Source organism: Phocoena sinus, chromosome 13 (assembly GCF_008692025.1).
Source record: "Phocoena sinus isolate mPhoSin1 chromosome 13, mPhoSin1.pri, whole genome shotgun sequence".
Lineage (NCBI taxonomy): Eukaryota > Metazoa > Chordata > Mammalia > Artiodactyla > Phocoenidae > Phocoena > Phocoena sinus.
The window spans coordinates 75,143,015-75,164,337 of record NC_045775.1 but is presented as its reverse complement, the minus strand read 5'-3'; positions in this window follow the sequence as shown (position 1 = coordinate 75,164,337).

The window sequence follows — 21,323 nt, the reverse complement described above, 5'->3', positions numbered from 1 at the left end:
TAGGTTGTTTCCATGTCCTGGCTATTGTAAATAGAGCTGCAATGAACATTTTGGTACATGACTCTTTTTGAATTTTGGTTTTCTCAGGGTATATGCCAAGTAGTGGGATTGCTGGGTCATATGGTAATTCTATTTGTAGTTTTTTAAGGAACCTCCATACTGTTCTCCACAGTGGCTGAACCAATTCACATTCCCACCAGCAGTGCAAGAGTGTCCCCTTTTCTCCACACCCTCTCCAGCATTTATTGTTTCTAGATTTTTTGATGATGGCCATTCTGACTGGTGTGAGATGATATCTCATTGTAGTTTTGATTTGCATTTCTCTAATGATTAATGATGTTGAGCATTCTTTCATGTGTTTGTTGGCATTCTGTATATCTTCTTTGGAGAAATGTCTATTTAGGTCTTCTGCCCATTTTTGGATGGGGTTGTTTGTTTTTTTGTTATTGAGCTGCATGAGCTGCTTGTAAATTTTGGAGATTAATCCTTTGTCAGTTGCTTCATTTGCAAATGTTTTCTCCCATTCTGAGGGTTGTCTTTTGGTCTTGGTTATGGTTTCCTTTGCTGTGCAAAAGCTTTGAAGTTTCATTAGGTCCCATTTGTTTATTTTTGTTTTTATTTCCATTACTCTAGGAGGTGGGTCAGAAAGGATCTTGCTGTGATTTATGTCATAGAGTGTTCTTCCTATGTTTTCTTCTAAGAGTTTGATAGTTTCTGGCCTTACATTTAGGTCTTTAATCCATTTTGAGCTTATTTTTGTGTATGGTGTTAGGGAGTGATCCAATCTCATACTTTTACATGTACCTGTCCAGCTTTCCCAGCACCATTTATTGAAGAGGCTGTCCTTTCTCCACTGTACATTCCTGCCTCCTTTATCAAAGATAAGGTGTCCATATGTGCGTGGGTTTATCTCTGGGCTTTCTATCCTGTTCCACTGATCTATCTTTCTGTTTTTGTGCCAGTACCATACTGTCTTGATTACTGTTGCTTTGTAATATAGTCTGAAGTCAGGGAGCTTGATTCCTCCAGCTCCTTTTTTCGTTCTCAAGATTGCTTTGGCTATTCGGGGTCTTTTGTGTTTCCATACAAATTGTGAAATTTTTTGTTCTAGTTCTGTGAAAAATGCCAGTGGTAGTTTGATAGGGATTGCATTGAATCTGTAGATTGCTTTGGGTAGTAGAGTCATTTTCACAATGTTGATTCTTCCCATCCAAGAACATGGTATATCTCTCCATCTATTTGTATCATCTTTAATTTCTTTCATCAGTGTCTTATAATTTTCTGCATACAGGTCTTTCGTATCCTTAGGTAGGTTTATTCCTAGATATTTTATTCTTTTTGTTGCAATGGTAAATGGGAGTGTTTTCTTGATTTCACTTTCAGATTTTTCATCATTAGTATATAGGAATGCCAGAGATTTCTGTGCATTAATTTTGTATCCTGCTACTTTACCAAATTCATTGATTAGCTCTAGTAGTTTTCTGGTAGCATCTTTAGGATTCTCTATGTATAGTATCATGTCATCTGCAAACAGTGACAGCTTTACTTCTTCTTTTCCGATTTGGATTCCTTTTATTTCCTTTTCTTCTCTGATTGCTGTGGCTAAAACTTCCAAAACTATGTTGAATAAGAGTGGTGAGAGTGGGCAACCTTGTCTTGTTCCTGATCTTAGTGGAAATGCTTTCAGTTTTTCACCATTGAGGATGATGTTTGCTGTGGGCTTGTCATATATGGCCTTTATTATGTTGAGGAAAGTTCCCTCTATGCCTACTTTCTGGAGGGTTTTTATCATAAATGGGTGTTGAATTTTGTCGAAAGCTTTCTCTGCATCTATTGAGATGATCATATGGTTTTTCTCCTTCAATTTGTTCATATGGTTTATCACATTGATAGATTTGCGTATATTGAAGAATCCTTGCATTCCTGGAATAAACCCCACTTGATCATGGTGTATGATCCTTTTAATGTGCTGTTGGATTCTGTTTGCTAGTATTTTGTTGAGGATTTTTGCATCTATGTTCATCAGTGATATTGGCCTGTAGTTTTCTTTCTTTGTGACATCCTTGTCTGGTTTTGGTATCAAGGTGATGGTGGCTTCGTAGAAGGAATTTGGGAGTGTTCCTCCCTCTGCTATATTTTGGAAGAGTTTGAGAAGGATAGGTGTTAGCTCTTCGCTAAACGTTTGATAGAATTCACCTGTGAAGCCATCTGGTCCTGGGCTTTTGTTTGTTGGAAGGTTTTTAATCACAGTTTCAATTTCAGTGCTTGTGATTGGTCTGTTCATATTTTCTATTTCTTCCTGATTCAGTCTTGGCAGGTTGTGCATTTCTAAGAATTTGTCCATTTCTTCCAGATTGTCCATTTTATTGGCATAGAGTTGCTTGTAGTAATCTCTCATGATTTTTTTTATTTCTGCAGTGTCAGTTGTTACTTCTCCTTTTTCATTTCTAATTCTATTGATTTGAGTCTTCTCCCTTTTTTTCTTGATGAGTCTGGCTAGTGGTTTATCTATTTTGTTTATCTTCTCAAAGAACCAGCTTTTAGTTTTATTGATCTTTGCTATCGTCTCCTTCATTTCTTTTTCATTTATTTCTGATCTGATTTTTATGATTTCTTTCCTTCTGCTAGCTTTGGGGTTTTTTTGTTCTTCTTTCTCTAATTGCTTGAGGTGCAAGGTTAGGTTGTTTATTCGAGATGTTTCCTGCTTCTTAAGGTGGGCTTGTATTGCTATAAACTTCCCCCTTAGAACTGCTTTTGCTGCATCCCATAGGTTTTGGGTCGTTGTGTCTCCATTGTCATTTGTTTCTAGGTATTTTTTTATTTCCTCTTTGATTTCTTCAGTGATCACTTCATTATTAAGTAGTGTATTGTTTAGCCTCCATGTGTTTGTATTTTTTACGGATCTTTTCCTGTAATTGATATCTAGTCTCATGGCGTTGTGGTCGGAAAAGATACTTGATACAATTTCAGTTTTCTTAAATTTACCAAGGCTTGATTTGTGACCCAAGATATGATCTATCCTGGAGAATGTTCCATGAGCACTTGAGAAAAATGTGTATTCTGTTGTTTTTGGATGGAGTGTCCTATAAATATCAATTAAGTCCATCTTGTTTAATGTATCATTTAAAGCTTGTGTTTCCTTATTTATTTTCATTTTGGATGATCTGTCCATGGGTGAAAGTGGGGTGTTAAAGTCCCCTACTATGAATGTGTTACTGTTGATCTCCCCTTTTATGGTTGTTAGTATTTGCCTTATGTATTGAGGTGCTCCTATGTTGGGTGCATAAATATTTACAATTGTTATATCTTCTTCTTGGATCGATCCCTTGATCATTATGTAGTGTCCTTCTTTGTCCCTTTTAATAGTCCTTATTTTAAAGTCTATTTTGTCTGATATGAGAATTGCTACTCCAGCTTTCTTTTGGTTTCCATTTGCATGGAATATCTTTTTCCATCCCCTTACTTTCAGTCTGTATGTGTCTCTAGTTCTGAAGTGGGTCTCTTGTAGACAGCATATATAAGGGTCTTGTTTTTGTATCCATTCAGCCAATCTGTGTCTTTTGGTGGGAGCATTCAGTCCATTTACATTTAAGGTAATTATCGATATGTATGTTCCTATTTCCATTTTATATATTGTTTTGGGTTCGCTACTATAGGTCATTTCCTTCTCTTGTGTTTCGTGTCTAGAGAAGTTCCTTTAGCATTTGTTGTAAAGCTGGTTTGGTGGTGCTGAACTCTCTCAGCTTTTGCTTGTCTGTAAAGGTTTTCATTTCTCCATCAAATCTGAATGAGATCCTTGCTGGGTAGAGTAGTCTTGGTTGCAGGCTATTCTCCTTCATCACTTTCAGTATGTCCTGCCACTCCCTTCTGGCTTGTAGGGTTTCTGCTGAGAGATCAGCTGTTAACCTTATGGGGATTCCCTTGTGTGTTATTTGTTGTTTTTCCCTTGCTGCTTTTAATATGCTTTCTTTGTATTTAATTTTTGACAGTTTGATTAATATGTGTCTTGGCGTGTTTCTCCTTGTATTTATCCTGTATGGGACCCTCTGTGCTTCCTGGACTTGATTAACTATTTCCTTTCCCATATTAGGGAAGTTTTCAACTATAATCTCTTCAAATATTTTCTCAGTCCCTTTCTTTCTTTCTTCTTCTTCTGGAACCCCTATAATTCGAATGTTGGTGCGTTTCATGTTGTCCCAGAGGTCTCTGAGACTGTCCTCAGTTCTTTTCATTCTTTTTTCTTTATTCTGCTCTGCAGTAGTTATTTCCACTACTTTATCTTCCAGGTCACTTATCCGTTCTTCTGCCTCAGTTATTCTGCTATTGATCCTATCTAGAGTGATTTTAATTTCATTTATTGCATTGTTCATCGTTGCTTGTTTCATCTTTAGTTCTTGTAGGTCCTTGTTAACTGTTTCTTGCATTTTGTCCATTCTACTTCCAAGATTTCGGATCATCCTTACTATCATTATTCTGAATTCTTTTTCAGGTAGATTGCCTATTTCCTCTTCATTTGTTAGGTCTGGTGGGTTTTTATCTTGCTCCTTCATCTGCTGTGTGTTTTTCTGTCTTCTCATTTTGCTTATCTTACTGTGTTTGGGGTCTCCTTTTTGCAGGCTGCACTTTCGTAGTTCCCGTTGTTTTTGATGTCTGTCTCCAGTGGCCAAGGTTGTTTCAGTGGGTTGTGTAGGCTTCCTGGTGGAGGGGACTAGTGCCTGTGTTGTGCTGGATGAGGCTGGATCTTGTCTCTCTAGTGGGCAGGTTCACGTCTGGTGGTGTGTTTTGGGGTGTCTGTGGCCTTATTATGATTTTAGGCAGCCTCTCTGCTAATGGGTGGGGTTGTGTTCCTGTTTTGCTAGTTGTTTGGCATAGGTTGTCCAGCACTGTGGCTTGCTGGTCGTTGAGTGAAGCTGGGTGCTGGTGTTAAGATGGAGGTCTCTGGGAGATTTCCACCGTTTAATATTATGTGGAGCTGGGAGGTCTCTTGTTGACCAGTGTCCTGAAGTTGGCTCTCCTACCTCAGAGGCAGAGCCCTGACTCCTGGCTGGAGCACCAAGAGCCTTTCATCCACACAGCTCAGAATAAAAGGGAGAAAAAGTAGGGAGAATTAGTAGAAGTATGAGTAAAGAAAGAAGGAAAGGAGGAAAGGAAGGAAGGAAGAAAGAAGCAAAGAAGGAAAGAAAGGAGGGAGGGAGGAAGGAAGGAAGGAGGGAAAGAAGGAAAAAAGACAGAAAGAAAGATGATACAGTAAAAATAAAATAAAGTATAATATAGTTATTGAATTAAAAAATATTTAGAAAAAAAAAAAAAAAAAAAGGGACGGATAGAACCTTAGGACAAATGTTGGAAGCAAAGCTATACAGAGAAAATCTTACACAGAAGCATACACATACACCTTCACAAAAAGAGGTAAAGGGGGAAACATCATAAATCCTGCTCCCTGAGACCACCTCCTCAATTTGGGGTGATTCGTTGTCTAAAGGAGGGAAGGAAGGAAGGAAAGAAAGAAAGAACGAAGGTAAAGTATAATAAAGTTATTACAATTAAACTTAATTATTAAGAAAAAGAATTTTTAAAAAAAGTCATGGACGGATAGAGCCCTAGGACAAATGGTGGAAGCAAGGGTATACAGACAGGATCTCACACAGAAGCATACACGTACACATTCACAAAAAGAGGAAAAGGGAAAAAAATCATAGATCTCGCTCCTAAATTCCACCTCTTCAATTTGGGATCATTCCTTGTCTATTCAGGTATTCCACAGATGCAGGGTATATCAAGTTGATTGTGGAGCTTTAATCCGCTGCTTCTGTGGCTGCTGGGAGAGATTTCCCTTTCTCTTCTTTGTTCTCACAGCTCACAGGAGCTCAGCTTTGGATTTGGCCCTGCCTCTGCGTGTAGGTCGCTGGAGGGCGTCTGTTTTTTCGCTCAGACAGGACGGGGTTAAAGGAGCCGCTGATTCGGGGCCTCCGGCTCACTCAGGCCGGGGGTTGGGGGATGGGGGTAGGAGGGGCACTACGTGCGGGGCGGGCCTGCGGCTGCAGAGGCAGCGTGACGTTGCGGCAGAGGCCGGCGTGATGTTGCACCAGCCTGAGACCCGCCGTGCGTACTCCCGGGGAAGTTGTCCCTGGATCCCGGGAACCTGGCAGCGGCGGGCTGCACAGGCTCCGCGGAAGAGGGGTGTGGAGAGTGACCTGTGCTCGCACACAGGCCCCTTGGTGGCGGCAGCAGCAGCCTTAGCGTCTCCCGCCCGTCTCTGGGGTCCGCGGTTTTAGCCGCGGCTCGCGCCCGTCTCTGGGGTTTGCGCTTTCAGCCGCGGCTCGCGCCCGTCTCGGGGGCTCGCGCCCTCAGCCGCGGCTCGCGCCCGTCTCTGGGGTTCGCGCTTTTAGCCGCGGCTCGCGCCCGTCTCTGGAGTTCCTTTAAGCAGCGCTCTTAAACCCCTCTCCTCGCGCACCAGGAAACAAAGAGGGAAGAAAAAGTCTCTTGCCTCTTCGGCCGGTGCAGGCTTTTCCCCGAACTCCCTCCCGGCTAGTCGTGGTGCACTAACCCCTTCAGGCTATGTTCAAGCCGCCAACCCCAGTCCTCTCCCTGAGCTCCGTCCAAAACCAAAACCCGAGCCTCAGCTCGCAGCCCCGCCCGCCCCGGCTGGTGAGCAGACAAGCCACTCGGGCTGGTGAGTGCCGGTCAGCACCGATCGTCTGTGCAGGAATCTCCCCGCTTTGCCCTCCGCACCCGTCGCTGTGCACTACTCCGCGGTCCCGAAACTCCCCCCTCTGCCTCCCGCAGTCTCCGCCCGCGGAGGGGCTTCCTAGTGTGTGGAAACTTTTCCTCCTTCACAGCTCCCTCCCACTGGTGCAGGTGCCGTCCTTATTCTTTTGTCTCTGTTTTTTCTTTTGCCCTACCCAGTTACGTGGGGAGTTTCTTGCCTTTTGGGAGGTCTGAGGTCTTCTGCCAGCCTTCAGTAGGAGTTCTGTAGGAGTTGTTCCACGTGTGGATGTATTTCTGGTGTATCCGTGGGGAGGAAGGCGATCTCCGCGTCTTACTCTTCCGCCATCTTCAAGGTCCCAGCCTTGGCTTAAATTCTTGAATGCATAAAAATTATTTGGGTCTTTACTTTTCAAAACTTGAAAAAATAAAACTTATGGCTTTAAAAATAAATTCACTATTTAAAAATGATTAATCCATGAAGTTAACAAATATTTATTAATCATCTACCATATATCAGACTCTGATGCTGAGTACATACAGGTTATGGGAACCATCAAGATCAAGTCTTCTGTGGCGATTACATGATTGTTTTGAGCTCAAATATAAAGATATAAGGCAAAACTCTGTTTATGATTTGAACCTCATAATTTTTATAATTTATTTGGTATATATGTTTTAAGTATTGGGAAATAACTTCTTATGCTCATTTACATTTTTCTTGCTGATAGACCTATGCTTTAAAATGTACTTTTTATAGAAAATAATATACAATGAATTGTATAAATTTGATGACTGTCATCAAAAGGAGCACAGATAACAATTGTTGGTGAGGATGTGAAGAAAAGGGAACACTCGTACACTGCTGGTAGGAATGTAAATTGGTGTGGCCACTGTGGAAAACAGTATGGCACTTTCTAAAAAAACTAAAAGTAGAACTACCATATGACAGCAATTCCACCCCTGGGTATATATCTAAACAAAACAAAAACACTAATTAGAAAAGATACATGAACCCCAATGTTATAGCAGTATTATTTACAATTGCCAAGATAAAGAAGCAGCCTAAGAGTCCAACAACAGATGAATGGATAAAGAAAATTTGGTATATATTTACAATGGAATACTACTCAGTCATAAAAAAGAATGAAATTTTTCCATTTGCAACAACATAGATGGACTTGGAGGGTGTTATGCTAAGTGAAATAAATCAGACAGAGAAAGAGAAATACTGTGTGATATCACTTAATGTGGAATCTAAAAAATACAACAAACTAGTGAATATAACAAAAAAGAAGAAGACTCACAGATATAGGGAACAAACTAGTGGTTACCAGTGGGGAGAGGGAAGGGGGGAGGGGCAACACAGGGGTAGGGGATTAAGAGGTACAAATTATGAAGTATAAAATAAGCTACAAAGATATATTGTACAACATGGAGAATATAGCCACTATTTTATAATAACTATAAATGGAGTATAACTTTTAAAAATTGTGAATCACTCTATTGTACACCTTATATAAAGGTGTACAAACTTATATAATATTGCACATCAACTATACTTCAATAAAAATATTTACATTGAACAACAACAAAAAAACTAATATGTACAAGTGATAGAAAATGTAAAGTGTACCAATGGGTGTATTATCCTATCACCAAAAATGTTTTTCTCCCAACACAAAACTTTATTCTCCTGCCTCAGGAATAAGAAAGTAAATAATATTACTTACGCAGTAACTTTTTAAATTAAATGTTTATCTATACAATATGTTTAACACAAAGCTTTACATTTATTTTTATTTTAAGTGAAAACTTAGCAGGAGAAATTAAGAAAATTTCAGTTATTTACAAATGTTTAAATATAAGAAATATTGCTTTAAAAATGAACTGTCTAAAGTTAAGAACATATTTAAAAACTAATATAACAGTGAAAAAAAGTCTTTTTGTAGAAAATAATATTGATTTAAAGCATATAATACATGAATTGATTTAAAGCATATAATACATGACAATTTATCTCTGCAAAGTACCAGTCTGCAATCCATAATTATTTCAATCATGTATATCTTCCCTCTCCTCTTTTTTACCTACTAACCTTTAAAATTCAACTGGATAGTCAGTGTAATTTTCAAAAAATCAAATGAAGTTTATTTTAGTTTCTGTTAACAGAATTTGAGGGTGGCAAGAAAATCATTCAAGAAGCCAGTATTAAACAAAATATTCACAACTCTCAAGCTCAAAATCAAATGACAGCACCCAAGCCAAATGGAAAGTCTTTGAGTTGGGTTTTAAAAGTTCTTTTAGTGAAACAGTAGAATAGCGCACATGATAGATTCAAGAACCACACAGTATCAGATTTCCAAACAAATTGAGTATTCAGCTATGTACTGAGTCACTAGGATTATGCTTAGGCAAGATATACAGCATGCTCTCATGTGTTGTACAGCATCACAGGGAGGTCAGATGTCATTGCTGTTGTTGACATTGTCATCTGGTTCATTACACCATCTTATCATACTCTCCACAGAAAAACTAAGACAAGTACATTATAATAAAACAAGAGTGGAAATCCAAGTTAATAAAAAATCCAATCCTTTTAAAATTTAGTTTTTCTAAAAATTTAATTGGATTGTCAAATGAGATTATTAAAGTAAAATATTAACTTAAAAATCTTTCCTGTGGTAATATTAGCAAATTATACTTAATGTGTATGTGTACATCTATAGATACACACACATTGACCACTCTTACTTGATGTATAGCAAGATCTATGTACTTCCACATCCTTATGTTCATGTGTTTTTCTTCCTCCTCAGGATGAATCTCTAATGACGAACAAGAAATTTATTCTGGGGGAATTTTCTGGTGTAGAATAAACTATTTCTCTGGGCTTCAAGCTGCTATAACCTGGACTATCTTGTTTGGTTAGAATGTATAACCAGTTCTTTAGAACCCAAAGGATGAATCACTAATTCTTTTCCGAGGATGAAGGCTAAGCTACAACTTCTGTGGGTGATGTTGGTTCATGGCTCTGGAATTAGAGTATCGTGCCTAGAGTCAGGAGCCCTCATTTGGAGTCCCAATTGTAATACTACCTCAATATGTGAAACCCAAGCTTCCCCAGACTTTATTAACATTTGAGAATAAAATTAAATAATATCAATGGTCTAATTTCACTGTCTCCTCACCTGCATAATAAAGGACCTCGTAGTCCTGAAAGAAATCCCTCCCTTGAGGGTGTCTCATGTGCATTTGGCAATGGTCTTTGTGCTCTTCCCTTAGTAAGCTCCTCCAGATAGATCCATGGATGCTCGTAGGACACCGTGAACTTAATGGAATGGAATTTTCTGCCTTGGTTACCTGTGACTGTGTTCTGTTTGTTACATAAAATTCTCTGAATTCAGTGGCTTTTCATATCAGCAGGAATCTCTCATTGCAGATGCTTATACTTAACACAATAATGTGTCTCTGGCAAAGCTCAGCCAAATGCAATGCCAAGCTGCATTTTCTCTTACAGTTGTGGCTGAGACCTGTATGGCTGTACCAGCCAGTGGCAGAAGGGACAGATCATTCATCACTGAATGCCTGGCACCAAATAATAAGGTAAGAGATATTCAGAAACCTCTACTGGGGGCTCTTGATGAGAAACCACGTGTATCTGTCAAATTTTTGTCACCATGCAAAAACTTATGGCCAGATTCTCTGTGCTAGAGTCTAGAGGCTAGACTCACACTTTGGATAAGGCTAGTTAAATGTGATATCAATATATAAGCTCCTTATTATTTTAATTCTAAATAACCATTCGGGCCAAGATTGAACTTCTAATTACATCTAGGCCAAGGCAGAATGGCTGAGTTTGCCTCATCCTCCTACCACTCTGCTTCTCTACATGAAGAGGACAAGGTTCTGGAGGGTAAAGCTCAGGTGTGGGCTGGTTTGTGCAGAATGAGGGGGACGTGATTTGTCCGCATTCTTTCTGAGCTGAAGTTTAGAGTCCAAGACTGTCTGTAAACTTAAGCAGTGTTCCAAAGGCCTCCTTGGGCACACCTATCACCAACCATGGTCTTGACCGGGATTTTCCCTAGAGTCAGTGACTGTCAATCCTGGCTGCATATAATAATCGTTTGAGGAATTAAAAGCAATGCCTGTGTCCTAGCCTTAAATATTTGGATTCAATTAGTCTGGGGTGGGGTTCCATATCTATATTTTTGCCAGTGCCCAGGTAGTTCTCATGTAATGCCACTGTTGGAAAGTAGTCCAGAGAGATGTATTGTGAACCCTGATTGTATATTAGAATTACCTGGGATGCTTTAAACATTACCTCACCTTTAGGAATCCTCATTTGATTGATGTTGGTTGTGGTCTTTATTTTTTTCTCTTTTAGTACCCGTGTTATGCTTTATTTATTTATCTTGGAATAGGTGTCTTCAAATGTTTAAAAATTTTCTTAGTTGATTGCATTATTTCACTGTATAGCCAGTGTTGAGAATAGCTACTCCAGAGCTTACAGACTTGGAGGAGGTTATGTCTGTGAGTATCAGGGGCCCTCACTGCTGCCTACTTTGAGTATATTCTTACCTTTTTATAAGCCCATCAAATGACTGCTTCATTAGCAAGGTTTAAAGACAGGAAGGTGCTCTGGGTGCTGACTGTTTCTTGTCTTGAGCACCTGGCAGACATTGCTCTCTCCCTGAAAGATCTGATTAACATTTTGATGTAGGTATTGATATTCTCATTTTTTTATAATCAAGTAAACCAAGGCCCTGGGAGGTTAATAAATTGCCAGTGTTAGCTGGGTAGTAAATGGTAGCATTGAAACTCAACTCCGGCTGTCTGACCCTATGCAGTTTAATCACTATGCAGGTTAATATGTAACAAACAAAATGGGAAATTTTCATCTTTAGACCCTTCCTTGGCATTCCCAGATTCATGCTCTTATCTGAACTTCTTTCTGATGTTTTTAATTAAGGCCAGGGCCCTCCCATATTTGCCTGACTACTCAGTAAGATATTTGAGCTGAATGTTAAGCCAGTACTCTCAGTCTGTGATGTTGTGAGATGATGATTTAGGGAAAACTTTTCCCCAATGACAATACCTTTCCTCAAACAATATCTTACATGGTGCCCCAGTGTATAAAAGGCATTAAATAGTAGTTCTACTGAGGTTGGGCCTCTCCTTCACTAACCATTTCCTTTGACCTCCTGCTTTCCTTATGTCTGGGCCACTGACTTCATGTTCAATGGATATTCAGCAAACTTTCCTGCTCTCAGCATCACCTTTACGTCATCTTTCAGAGCTACCTGTTGCAACCAACTCGAGACTTTGGGAGTTCTACAGTATAAGTGAATTTGACTCTCACTTCTCTCAGGTTTCAGCATTCTTGGGTCCACTAAGTCACTTTCTATATATCTGCTTCTCAGCTTTTTTATGTATGTATGTACGTATGTATGTATTATAGTTGCTCTTCCTATTATTTTGTGGATTATGCCTTTAAAAACCCATTCGTGGTCATTTTAGTAGAGTTTTAAGAGTGGCTTCTTTAAGCAGAAGCGACCGTTAACTCTTTAAATCTTGCCTCTCCACATATTCCTTTGTAACCCTTTTGGGCAACCCCTTTTGGGCCTATGTGAGTGATTCATAGTCTATCCTCCCGTGTATATCAACTTCTGATTCTTATTTTAAAAATCGATTTTCTACATTGATGTGTTCCAAATCAGTTTATTAACATCGTCTTCTCACTTACCGGATTATCCTTTCCTACAGAGATTACTTTACTTCTGTGATTACAGTTTAATTTTCAGTATTTATATATATTTATATATATAGATATAACTATATATATATATATATAGATATATATCAATCTCACATCTTCTTTATCCATTCATCTATCATTGGACACTTAAGTTGTTTCCGTATCTTGACTATTGTTAATAGTGCTACAGTGTATATGGGAGTACAGATATCTCTTTGAGATCCTGTTTTTATTTCCTGTGAATATATATCCAGAGGTGGGATTTCTGGATCATATGGTAGTTCTATTTTTAAACTTTGAGGGTCTCCATATTGGTTTCTATAGTGGCTACACCAGTTTATGTTTCCACCAACAGTGCACTAGTGTTTTTACCACATCCTCGCCAACACTTGGTATCTCTTGTCTTTTTGATGTGTCTGTCTCTTCTGACATTAGTTTTACTTGCCTACTTTGGAATTTTACTGTAAGCTGAGAGGGGAGGTGTTTATGTTCATGGCATTATTCTTATTGTGCTTATCCTTGCAGTTTCATCCACTCTTCTCAAAGGGCCCACAGGTCAGAACTAGAGTTATACTGACAGCTTAGAGCTATCCTTCTCCAGTGACATTGCAGATCTGATTCCTGAGCCTACACGTGGCTGCCTCTGCTTTCTCTTTCCTGCCTTCTAGGTAACAGAAGGAGAGGCCAATCCCAGTGCTTTTACTCCAGGGGCCTGGCTTTGATCTCCCAACATCCTCGGGGACCATTACCTTGCCCAAGCCCAGTAGATCTAGACCTTCAGCTCTTTGGCTGTTTTTGTGTTGTGCTGTAGTTTTTCTGTGTGTTTCAATGTCACCTCCTCAGTAGTATAAGCCTCATTCTACTCATTTTGTAAAACTGAAGTATAGTTGATTTACAATGTTGTGTTAGTTTCAGGTGCACAGCAAAGTGATTAAGTTATATATATATATAAATATATATATATATAATATATTAAATAAATATATTTAATATATAATATATTCAGTCATATATTGTATATGTATTTATAATAATTTGCATATATATACATATGCATATTCTTTTTCAGATTCTTTTCCATTATAGGTTATTATAAAATATTGAATATAGTTCCCTACTCATATTTTTTGTGTATAAGTGAGGTTAAGACTTGCATATTGCTTTGGGGGGTAGGCGAAGGTTCTGTATGAAATCACAATACCATCTTGCCCCCAAATCAGGTCTTTTCGATTCTGTGGTATGAAAATATATTAGTTATACTTTTTCCTTGGCTAATATTTACACCTTTTATAGCATGACTTCCATGAATTATTGAATTATTGAGCTAACAAACTTATGTCTCCTTACCATAGCTCCCTTCTCAAACCTTTCTGGAATAAAGTTTAAAGGAAGTAGGGAGTTAAGCAGGGGTAGGGATGGGGGAAGGTGGTGGTGGGGAAGGAAACTTCTGTTATAAAAAAAGAAAGTATTTTTCAGGTCAGCATGATTTGTTAACATTGATCGTATTTCTAAACTTAAGCTTATGCAGTTTGAAAGCTTTAAAGGTATTTTAGTGTTTAGTCCTTGGACTTTAGTTGTTGTCTTGAAGTCTTAACTCAAAACTTTTCTCTTTCACGATGCCTTTTCTCACTTCTTGGACCCATCTCCTCCTATGCTTTCCCCTACTGCTACCTGCAGACACATTCAGAGTTTGTACCTTAGAATGTCTCACTTAACTATGCACTTTTTTGGGGGGGGTTGGGGGGAAACAGGTTGAGTTGTCATTGTCCTATGTGTTTCAGTCTCCCTCCTCAATAGTGTTAAGTCCTACAAAGGCAGAGTGTGTCTTTTCCTACTTTTATGAACACATCGTGATGTTTATGTAACAATAAGTGTTTTATTGAATACAGATTAATTTTCTTGAAGATATATGGGATGTTTCCAGCCAGCTTTGCTACTCTGTGTGTGCTGATTTGGATACATCTAGCAAATTTATACCTCCGAGACCAGAATTCATCAATTTCATGTATCCAGTGCCATGGGGTGTTCATTTATCAGGGAATTAAGGGATTGGAAGGGACATTAGGGGCATACAATCCAGGGACTGTTTTCTTAGCCAGGGGGCAGTGTCTTCAAAAATCTTAACATAAGATGGATAAAGGATGATGGGAGGGCTTCTCTGGTGGCGCAGTGGTTGAGAGTCCGCTTGCCGATGCAGGGGACACGGGTTCGTGCCCTGGTCCAGGAAGATCCCACATGTCGCGGAGTGGCTGGGCCCGTGAGCCATGGCCGCTGAGCCTGCGCGTCCAGAGCCTGTGCTCTGCAACAGGAGAGGCCACAACAGTGAGAGGCCCGCGTACCGCAAAAAAAAAAAAAAGGATGATGGGAAAGCTGTTCTTGTTACATGGGATCTGGAGGGGAGACATAGACACACCTTTGCCTCCATGTCCTTACATTATTTCTGCCTCTCCAGATATGACCCAATGTGTAATTGGAGAACACAAAGAATCCACAAAGCATACTTGAAAACCCATGATCTACTTCATAACCCTTATTTATACAAACTGAAACCCATGGAGGAAAAGTAGCTTGTCCAAAGTCTCATGGCTGGTAGCAGAGCCAGATTTAAGACTGGCTTTTTATCCAACACCCTTCCTACCACGGTCTCCTAACAGAGGCATAAAAAAAGTGAAAACTTATATTGGACTCGTAATCAAAATTGTACTGTGTCCCTTCCTTGTTTATGTCACATATCCAGACACCCCTTCCTGTGGTGAGCCCCAACTGGAAAAGCCTGTTCAGCCAGCTGTCAAACCCACTAGCCTAGTTCTTTTGGGGCGACCCACCTTCTGAGGGTACATGAGAAGGCCTGGGCTTCATGCAGCCTTCTGGAAAATGTTTCACTGAGTGTCTGTTAGAGCCTAATCTTTTAACTTAGTCCATTCTTTCTTCCAGCCCCCTTTAAGCTTCAGACTTACCCACAACATCCCAGTCTGGGAGATCTTCACTAAGAGCACAATTGAACATGGGGTGGGTCTGGAGGGATTCAGGTACCAGGTGAGAAGGGGTAGGAAAATATTAAGTTATGTGATTTCCTAGGTATAAAAAAAAGATTCTGTGAACTTCCCATCACTTTTTTGAAGTTGAATGTGCTAATATTTCATCAGAATATCAGAGACCCAAAATTCTGAACAGATTAGGAATTTTAAAAGTATATTCATAGAAAAGTCAGTAATTAGGTTTTTAAAAAGAAGTTAACAATCTTCAGGACACAAAAGAAACCCATGATAGACCACAGCTATTAAGGTTTCACATATGATTCAGATAAATTAATGAGCATATTTAAACTATGTTACAGTCTGAAAGATACCTTTCAGGGTATCATCTCATTGAATTTTCACCTCACCACCAAGAAGGTATTATTAGAACTATTTTACAGATGAGTAAACTGAGGCTGGGAGCAGGTAAACAATTTGCTGAAAGTCACACAATGCAAAGTGGTGACTCCAAGTCCTAAATCCAGATGCTTCTGTCTCTGAATTTCATATTCTTTTATGTCCTCTAAAAGGCAGAGTATTGGACAGGAGAGACTATTGATCTGAGCCAGTTCAGTAGTTTTTATGTACAGTGATGCCTCATTGATCTCATATTACTGGGGAATGAGCTCTTTTACATAAGTGCATATTTCATGTAATGGAAGCTTTAAGCAATAAAGCTTAGCATAAAACTTAACCATTTTGAAGGGAATCTTACTGGCTTGTGTTGGATATTTTTGTTCTGTCAGTCACTTCCTGTGCCAGCCCCATTTTCTCTATCCCCAGTGTTGTCTGCCATCTGCAGAACAGACCCTGCCCAGGCTTGGGGACAATGAAGTCACGGGGATGGGTGTGCATGGGTTGTTCCTACCTCTGCGGAAAGTAGAATCTGAGTTTCGGACTCCAGTTTCTTATTGAAATATGGATGGACTTAAGCCCCTAAGGGGAATTCCCTGGCAGTCCAGTAGTTAGGATTCGTGCTTCCACTGCAAGGGGGCATGGGTTTGATCCTTGGTTGGAGAACTAAGATCCCACAAGCAGCGAGTCACTGCCAAATTAAAAAAAAAAAAATTAACCCCCTGAGTATCTTCATGATCACTGAACTGTCCCTACCCAGTATGACACATTCACATGCCTAGACAGCAGACGTTATTGAGCTTTTTCGTGAACACATGCTGCTCAGTTATCCATTAGAGACTGAAGTTCAGGGCTGATTATTATGTAGCAGAACTGGAGGCCTAACCCATATTCTCCATGGCCATTTTTCCTAAGACAGAGCCCTTCAACCTTCATATTTTTAAGCATCTTAATTAAAAATGTGGGTGCTCACCTGATGTCAAGCACAGACCCCCAGAGTATTTTCAGTGCTTCTTGCTCTACCCCTTTGGACATGATCCCTTGGACTTTGGTGATGCCTCAGGTCCTCTTGGATTTGCTGGTCTGGTCAATTTTCTTTAGCCCTCATGCTATGTTCATTCTAACTTGACTCTAACATGCTCCTCACTTTAGGAGAAAACTTCCAGCATAACCAGGTTACTTATGACAATCTGATTTCATTTTTAAAGTCACTTAAAATTTTTATCAAAATCAAACAGAATTAGAAGGCTTTTAAGGAAAAAAAAACACACACACAAAAGGCAAAACAAACCCAGAAGTCCCCAACTCTACTCTTCCCTAATCCCTTTTGAGTTGAATGCTGGTTTTTGATTTATAAATTTTACCATTTTTCACTTTTTATCAACTTCTTATTAGGTGAGAATTTCACACCCTATATAATCCAACATCCTTGCTTTCCTCCCTGTTTTCTAAGTATATCAAAATTTTTAGGTAAAACAATGTAAAATGTTTGCCCAATTTTCTGTTTAGTATTTTGCGATTACATTTCCTTTTCTGTTCAAAATATTTTCCTTCCCGGAGTTAGTCATTACCTCATTTTTTCCCCACTTGCTTATTTGTCTATCACTAATAGACAAATAGTGTCCTATCACTCATTGTTTTCACTCTTAAAACCAAAGGCTATTATTTCCTGCCCAGCCCAAATCATCAGCTTTTCTTTGTTCCTGGAGATGTTACTCTGGGTTCCTCTATCCTCTTGCTCTGTCTGGCCAGGTTGTGCTCTAGGCTTGCTGTGCTGTACAGATATGCTCCTGCCCCTTCCCTTGGCCTCTTTCCAAAAATGTACCTCTTATTTCCTAAATCCCACCTTTTTTTCATCCTTAGTATATACCCTAATTTCAGGAGAGCACATCCTTCAATAGCTTCTTAAAAGAGCATGCATGAGAAATATTTTTTTGAGAACCTGACAATATTAAACGTATTATTCTCTCTTCACACTTAATTGATAATTTGACTGAATGTAGAATTCTGGGATGCAGACATTCATTCAAAATTTGAAGTTGTTCGATTGACTTATAGCTTTGACTGTGTTGTTGAGAAGTCAGATGACATTCATATTTCCAATCATTTGTATGTAAACTAGTTATTAATGACTGAACATTATAGTATCCTCTCTTTATCCCCAATGCTCTGACATTTCACAGCAGTGTAACTTGACGTGGCAATCTCTTTATTCATTTTGCTCTACATTCAGCAGCCTCTTTTAATCTGAATACTTGCATCTCTCATATCTGAGAATATTTTGTATAATTTCATCTTCATTTTACTCTGTTCTCTTTTCCTGGAACTCTATTACACAGTGGTTAGTGATTGATACTCAAATTTCCTCTTCTCTCCTATAGTTGTCTTTTTGTTCTGCTTTCTGAGAGACTCTTGAGACTATTCTCTTATTTTTAATTTCCTTTTTCTTTTTTCTTGATGCATAGTTGACGTGCAATATTATATCAGTTTCAGGGGTACAACATAGTGATTGACATTTATATATATTATGAATTGATCACGACAATAAGTCTGGTAACCATCTATCCAGTTATTACAAAGTTATTACATTATTATTGACTATATTCCCTATGCTGTACATTATATCCCATGACATTTATTTTATAACTAGAAAGTTGTGCCTCTTAATCACCTTCATCTATTTTGCCCAACCCCTGTCCTCCTCCCCTCTGGCAAGAGACCCTATGAGTCTCTTTCTGTTTTGTTTTGTTTGTTTCTTTTCGATTCCACAGTGAAATCATATGGTATTTGTTTTTGTTTTCTTTCTGTCTGACATTTCAGTTAGTATACCTTCTAGGACCATCCATATTGTTACAAATGGCAAGATTTCATTCTTTTTTATGGCTAACATATATATCTCACATCTTCTTCATCCATTCATCCATTGATGGACACTTAGGTTGTTTCCATGTCTTGGCTACTGTAAATAATGCTGTAATGAACATGAACATGGGGTGAGTATAGCTTTTCAAGTTAGTGTTTTTGTTTCCTTCAGGTAAGTAACCAGAAGTTGAATTGCTGGATCATATGGTAGTTTTATTTTTAATTTTTGAAGGAAACTCCATATTGTTTTCCATACTGTCAGCACCAATTTACATTCCTACCAACAGTCCATAAGATTTCCTTTTTCTCTACATTCTCACCAACCTTTGTCATTTGTTGTGTTTTTGATAATAGTCATTCTAACAGGGGTGAGATGATATCTCATTGTGGTTTTGATTTGCATTTCCCTGATGATTACTGATGTTGAGCACATTATTGTGTACCTGTTGGCTACTTTTATGTCTTCTTTGGAAAAATATCTATTTGGGTCCTCTGCATATTTTTAAATCAGATTTTTTTTTTGATGTTGAGTTGTGTGAGTTCTTTATATATTTTGAATATTAACTTATCAGATATATCACTTGCAAATAACTTCTCCCATTCAGTAGGTGCCTTTTTGTTTTGTTGGTGGCTTCACTGTGCAAAGCTTTTTAGTTTGATGTAGTTTATTTATTTTTGCTTTTGTTTCCCTTGCCTGTGGAGAGAGATCCAAAAATATATTGCTAAGACCAATGACAAAGAACATACTGTCTATGTTTTCTTCTAAGAGTTTTATGGTTTTAGGTCTTACATTTAAGTTTGAGTTGATTTTTGTCTATGGTATAAAAAAAGGTCCCATTTCATTCTTTTGCATATATTCCCTATTAATTGAGGAAAATGTCTTTTCTGCACTGTGTATTCTTTGTTTCTTTGTCATAAATTAATTGGCCATATGAATGTGGATTCATTTTTGGGCTCTCTATTCTATTCCATTGATCCATGTGCCAGTACCATCCAATTTTGACTACTATGACTTTGTAATATAGCTTGAAATCAGGGGGCATTATACCTCCTGTTTTGTTTTTCTTTCTTAAGACTGTTTTGGCTATTCAGGGTCTTTCATGGCCCCATTCAAATTTTAGGATTACTTGTTCCAGTTCTGTGAAAAATTCCATTGGTATTCTGATAGGGAATGCATTGAATCTGTTGATTGCTTTGGGTAATACAGCCATTTTAACAATATTGATTCTTCCGATCCATGAACATGGTATATCTTTCCATTTATTTGTGTTGTCTTCAGTATTTTTCATCAGTGTCTTATAGTTTTCAGAGTACAGGTCTTTCACCTCTCTGGTAAAATTTATTTCTAGGTATTTTATTCTTCTTGATGCAATTGTAAATGGGATTATTTTTTAAATTTCTCTTCCTGATAGTTCATTATTAGTATAGAGAAACACAACAGATTTCTGTATATTGATTTTGTATTCTGCAGCTTCACTGAATTCATTTATTAGTTCTAATAGTGTTTTAGTGGAATCTTTAGGGTTTTCTCTCTCTCTCTCTCTCTCTCTATATATATATATATATATATATAAAACTATATATATAGTTTCATGTCATCTTCAAATAGTTTTACTTCTTCCTTTTCAATTTGGGTGCCTTTTATTTCTATTTCTTGTCTGATTCCTATGGCTAGGACTTCCAATACTGTGTTGAATAAAAGTGGAAAGAGTGGCATCCTTGTCTTGTTCCTGATCTTAGAGAGAAAAACTTTCTGTTTTTCACTGTTGAGTATTATGTTCACTGTGGGTTTGTCATATTTGGCCTTTATAATGGTCATATTTGGCCTTTATTATGTTGAGGTATGTTCCCTCCATACCTACTTTGTTGAGCGTTTTTATCATAAATGAGTATAGAATTTTATCAAAAGCCTTTTCTGCATCTTTTGAGAAGATTATATCATTTCTATGCTTTAATTTGTTAATGTGATATATCACATTGATTGATTTTCAGATATTGAATCATTCTTATAACCCTGGGATAAATCCCACTTGATCATTGTATATTATTCCTTCAGTGTATTGTTGAATTTGTCTTGCCAATATTTTGTTGAGAATTTTTGAATCTATGTTCATCAGGGATATTAAGCTTTTTTGTAGTGTATTTATCTTTTTGATAGTGTCTTTATCTAGTTTTGGTATCAGGGTAATGCTGGCCTCATAGAATAAGTTTAGAAGATTTCAGTCCTCTTCATTTCTTGGTAATAGCTTGAGAAGGATTGGTATTAATTCTTAATTAAATATCTGGTAGAATTCACCTGTGAAGCTGTCTCATCCTGGACTTTTGTTTCTTGGGAGGTTTTAAATTATTGATTCAATTTCATTACTAGAGATCAGTCTGTTCAGATTTTCTATTTCTTCCTGATTCAGTCTTGCAAGATTGTATTCTTCTAGAAATTTATCCATTTCTTCTAGGTTGTCCAATTTGTTGGCATGTAATTTTTCATAGAATGTCTTATGATACTTTTTATTTCTGTGGTGTCAGTTGTAACTTCTCTTGTTTCATTTCTGATTTTTTATTATTTTGTTTATCTTTATTAATTTTATGTATATTTTCAAAGAACCAGCTCTTAGTTTTATTGATCTTTT